Below are 6000 nucleotides of genomic sequence, written 5' to 3'. Positions count from 1 at the left end.
CCTTGAGCCAACTCTGATGAGTTTAAGGTCTTTGAGCCTTTTCTGATGAGTAAAAATTCATTTATTGCCCTGCTCTCCCCCCTATCTCTTCCCCTACTCCATAAGCCCTTTCATGTTTCTTTCATGTAGGATTTCACCCCATGATACCTCTGCCCTTTACCCTTCCCCAGTGCATTCCCCTCACCCTTCAATTTAACCCTAAAGATGTCATCATGGGGCAGCTAGGTGACACAGTGGACAAAGCATCTACCCTGGACCCGGGGGATCCCATCCGAAATCCAGCCTCAGACACAAGACAGTCACCCACTGCATGACCCCAGGTATGTCACCTAACTCCAATTCTTATGGTTCTCTTTATAGTGTTGTATTTGAAAGTCAAATTTGCCATTCAGTTAAGGTGTTTTCATCATGAATATCTGAAAGTCCTCTTTTTATTGAAGTCCCATTTTTTCCTCTGAAAGATTGTGCTCAGTTTTACTGGATATGTGATTCTTGGTTGTAATCCCAATTCCTTTGCCCTCTGGAATATCATATTCCATGCCCTCCAGACCTTTCATGTAAAAGCTGCTAGATCTTGTGCTATCCTGATTGTGTCTGCACAGTACTTGAATTCTTTCTTTTTGGTAGCTTGCAATATTTTTCTTTGACCTGAGAGCTCTGGAATATAGCTAAAATATTCCTAGGAGTTTTCCTTTGGGGATCTCTTTTAGGAGGTAATCAGTGAATTCTTTCAATTTCTATTTTACCTTCTGCTTCTAGAATATCAGGGCAATTTTCCCTGTCAATTTCTTGGAAGATGATGTCTAAGTTCTTTCCTTGATCATGACTTTCAGATAGACCAATAATTTTCAAATTCTCTCTCCTGGAACTATTTTCTAGGTCAGCAGTTTTTCCCAAAAGATATTTCACATTGTCCTCTATTTTTTTATTCATTTGGATTTGCTATATTGTGTCTTGGTTTCTTATAAAGTAACTAGCTTCCATTTGTTCAATCCTAATTCTTATGGAATTATTTTTGTTAGAGAGCTTTTGTACCTCCTCTTCCATTTGGTCACTTTCATTTTTCAAGCTGTTGAATTTTTTCTCATGTCTTTCCTGCATCACCCTCTTTTCTCTTTCCATTTTTTCCTCTACCTCTCACTTAACCACAACTGCCCCACAAAAAAAAAAAAGTTTATCTTCAAAGTTCTTTTTGAGTGTCTCTATGGCCTGAGACTAATTCATATTTTTCTTGGAAGCTTTAGATATAGGAGCACTGATGTTGACATCTTCCTCTGAGGGTGCACCTCCATCTTCCTTGTCACTAAAGAAACTTTCTATGGTCCTTACCTTTCTCTGTCTGCTCATCTTGCCTTTCTTTTACTTGACTTTTAGCTCCTTAAAGTAGGACACTTTTTCCAGGCTGCACTACCCCAAGCTTCAGAAGGTCCCAGATGGTATGATTTAAGGAGAAGCAGGTTCTTCACTCACCTGGCCTGTTCCCTGGTCCGCAGTTGACCCCAGACCAACATGCTCATCAACCAGCTTTGTGTGTTGTAATTGTCACCTCTGATGAGCCTGTGCCCCTCCCTCACCTGGGCCACTGCTACTGAAGCCTACCTCCTGGTTCCCAGCAGGGGTGAAAAACCCAATTTTACCTCAGCACCAGCATAGACCCCTGTAGTCTCCCCCTGCCAAGGGCTCAGCCATCTCACCAGACTATGATCTTAGTTTGAGACAACACTGGTGCTGCAGTTGATTCAGAGGTGCTAGGGGGGTCTCTTTCTCTGGTGAGGCCTTCCTGGGACTGGATCTGTGTCAGAGTGACTGTGGTGTTGTGTTCCACTCCTGTCTCAGCACAGCAGCTCCCTCTTTCCAACCTTCCAAGCTGTCCTTGATTAGAAGATGATTTCAGCACATTCTTTTGTGGGCTTTGCTGCTCCAGAAATTGTCTTATGGCATTATTTGGATGTTTTTTAGAGCAATCATGTCATGAGTTTGAGAGTTCACTGCCTTTCCAGGGAAAGTGTTATTTCTGAGAAATAATGTCCAAATGTAATCTTTAAGATAGAAGAGAATAGGGGCAGCTAGGTGGCACAGTAGATAGAGCGCCAGCCCTGGATTCAGAAGAACCTGAGTTCAATTCCAGCCTCAGACACTTGACACTTACTAGTTGTGTGACCCTGTGCAAGTCACTTAACCCCAATTGCCTCACACACACACAAAAGATACAAGGGAATATAGAAAATAATTAAATGCAACCCAATGGATTTTACAGTATATATCTTGGCTTTTAGCCTTTTCAAGTTAAATGGTTTGACATCAGTGCAGTAGCTAGCCTTGATGCCATTTTCATACTCTCTGAAGAATGTTAGTATTAGTTATGAGACATGGGAGATACCAGTACAGGACTACTCAGCATTGCGAGAGTCAAAATTGGATATACGGAGCATTAATCTCCCCTTTTAAACTTTCACCACAGCACGGTGTGCCACATAAAGGAACGCACTGTGCCCTCCCTGTGAGAAAAGCAGAATCAAAAGAGCACACAGGAAATGTGAGATGTGCAAATCTAACATCTCCATCCTAAATGTCCAAACTGACTATTTGTGTCCAACCTGTGGTAAAAAAAAAAAAAAAAAAAAAACCTTTTGAGCTCATATTTAACTGATCAGCCAAAGTTGAACGAACTGTACCATATCATGATGCCATTGGTCCTCTTCAAAAAAAAGGACATAGTGCACTGGAAATGGAGTTTGGATTACCTGAGTTCAAATCCAGCCTCAGGCACTTAATAACTGTGTGACCCTGGGCATTTAACATTGATTGCAAGAAAAAAAAAGGAAGGCAGGCAGGCAGGAAGGAAGGAAGGAAGGAAGAAAGGAGGGAAGGAGGGAGGGAAGGAAGAAAATACAAAGGATGACCACCACCATGAACAACTGTATATATATTCAGAACAGTGAGTCTGTCTATTCCTTGAGAAATTTGGGTATAAAACCAAGTATTATGTATTAGGCAATGAGGGGCTGTTGCTACATTTCAAACAAATCAATATATATATATATATATATATATATATATATATATATATTTAATTCTTATCTGTGGGACAGTAACAAAAATACAAAAAAAAAACCCATGAAATGTACTAAAATTTAATTATTTATACAACTTGTAAACATTTATGAACTTCTTGTGAATAGGGACTGTGTTTTTTTTTCCTTTATTTATATATCCAAAGTTTAGTAAGGCATCTAGTACATAGTGTTTGGTGAATGCTTCTCAACTGATTAACTGATAACTGAGCCTGTGAACTAGCAACAAATTTCCCACTTCTGTTACCCTTGAACTGACAGATTTTGTAGTTTAGAAAACCAGTTAATTCAACAATATGTGTGTTAGTAACTAACCTTTTCTTTGGCTCATTAATAACATAAAATGGTAAAAATATTTGGAAGCCATCATTTCAGGGATGAGGAAAGGCCAATAACTCCTTTGATGATCTAACTGGCCTACAAAACTGAGATGATATACATTATTTTTTTTGTAATCAAAATGTCACAGTATGGCAAAGTGTTTAAAGTATAATCAAGGTATAGGGGCAACTAGGTGGCACAGTGGATAGAGTGCTGGCTCTGGAGTCAGGAGGGTCCGAGTTCAAATCTAGCTTCAGACACTTGACACTAGCTATGTGACCCTGGGCAAGTCACTTAACCCTGATTGCCTCACAAAAAAGGAAAGGGAAGGGAAGGGAAGGGAAGGGAAGGGAAGGGAAGGGAAGGGAAGGGAAGGGAAGGGAAGGGAAGGGAAGGGAAGGGAAGGGAAGGGAAGGGAAGGGAAGGGAAGGGAAGGGAAGGGAAGGGAAGGGAAGGGAAGGGAAGGGAAGGGAAGGGAAGGGAAGGGAAGGGAAGGGAAGGGAAGGGAAGGGAAGGGAAGGGAAGGGAAGGGAAGGGAAGGGAAGGGAAGGGAAGGGAAGGGAAGGGAAGGGAAGGGAAGGGAAGGGAAGGGAAGGGAAGGGAAGGGAAGGGAAGGGAAGGGAAGGGAAGGGAAGGGAAGGGAAGGGAAGGGAAGGGAAGGGAAGGGAAGGGAAGGGAAGGGAAGGGAAGGGAAGGGAAGGGAAGGGAAGAGAAGAGAAGGGAAGAGAAGAGAAGAGAAGAGAAGAGAAGAGAAGAGAAGAGAAGAGAAGAGAAGAGAAGAGAAGAGAAGAGAAGAGAAGAGAAGAGAAGAGAAAGGAAAAGTATAATCAAGGTAGGGAGAACTGGGTTGAAGCCAGTTCCATATTGTTCAAGCTTTGATCCATATCATCTGTATGACCTGAGTGAATCATTTTAATTCTCATCACCCCAGCTAACTCTTTTTTAAATTTTGTTTTGTTTTGTTTTGTTTTTTGTTTTGTTTTTTTTAGTGAGGCAATTGGGGTTAAGTGACTTGCCCAGGGTCACACAGCTAGTAAGTGTTAAGTGTCTGAGGCTGGATTTGAACTCAGGTACTCCTGACTCCAGGGCCGGTGCTCTATCCACTGCGCTAGCTAGCTGCTCCCCAGCTAACTCTTTTAAGGCTGTAAGCTAAAGTTGATTTGCCAATCAATATTGGTATATGAAGTGTCCATACCAGGTATCCCCCACAATGATGAAGCAATGAGCCCAAAACAAACAAATTGTTATCATTAATAAGCTATGCATTTGAGGTTATTTTCTTGCAATGGGGTGATACTAATCACTTGTTAATGAGACAGCTGGCAAGGGTGAATTGTATCACCTAAAACCATAGAAAAGAATTATTCTCTTCCTAAAACTAATGGACCATTTTCACAACTGAATCCCCAAGCCCCAGATCACTATCTCATTAGCAGTGAAGATGAGCCTTCACTACAGTTCTATAAGCATGTATTCTCATCATAATTTTAGGTCGTGTCAAGTACAGAATAAAGAGATTTCTAGAATAGTTTGGATAAGTGTTTTTAATATCATCCCCCAAAATAGAAACTGATTGACAGTGTCAGTTGATTGAAATATGCTCATTAAGATTCTGTAATAAACCTTATTTTAAAACCTCAATATTATCCAAATAAATATTTTCAATGGAGAAAAACTTGGCATGCAGAGTTGGAGCCTGGGGAATAAATATATTTATGAATTGGAAAAAAAGCATCCAAACTAATTTTAAAATACTGAAGAGCAAAAGGCATTTAAGGTACCATTTTAGTATTCCTTTCTTTCTACCAAATAATAGCTGTTTTATAAAAACCGCAAGGCCTGTAGGTTGGCTGGGGGGGGGGGGTTATAAGAGTCATAAAAATTACTTTTATAATGTATTCTGCATTGTGTGTGCTATTTATAATTTAGGGAAATTTTTTATCCATGAATTAAATCAAATGAATATTTCCATCAAACCTAACAAGTAATAATTTTATATGCTATTGTCCAGATCCAGCATTTCATTAGTGTGGGGAATTCAGGGTGAGGAAGGTGCCTTTGCCCATTGGGATGGCACGTACTCTACAATTTCTATTTTGAAAGGGTTTCCTGGGGGCCATGGTGAGGAGACTAGGGCTTTGACAGGTTAAGTGTCTGACCTATAATCACACCACTTGAAAGTGTGAGGGATCACATTTGATCACAGGTATTCCTGACTTTATAGAAGCTCTCTAGCCATACTGCCTCTTCACTTAGTACATATCAATTGGAATTGATTGCTTGACATGGGAGACATTGGCACAGAGACACCCAGCATGGTGTGCCCGCATCGAAGAAGGCATTGTTCTCTGAGCAAAGCAGAATTGAAGTAGCTCAAAAAAACCCACAAGATGCACAAATTTAGAGAATCCACCCTAAATGTTCACATGGCCTATTTATGCCTGATCTGTGGTAAAGCATTCTGAGCTTATATTAGCTTGATCAGCCACAACTGGACACTCTGTAACTTAACGCTAACATAGTGATGTCATCTTGGTCCTCTCCCAATATGAAGGACAACCACCAACAATCAATAATATATTCAAAATAAATTCAAAGTACTTTG

The sequence above is a fragment of the Dromiciops gliroides genome, chromosome 4 (assembly GCF_019393635.1).
Source record: "Dromiciops gliroides isolate mDroGli1 chromosome 4, mDroGli1.pri, whole genome shotgun sequence".
In the NCBI taxonomy this organism is placed as follows: Eukaryota; Metazoa; Chordata; class Mammalia; order Microbiotheria; family Microbiotheriidae; genus Dromiciops; species Dromiciops gliroides.
Note: the sequence above shows the minus strand (reverse complement) of the source record.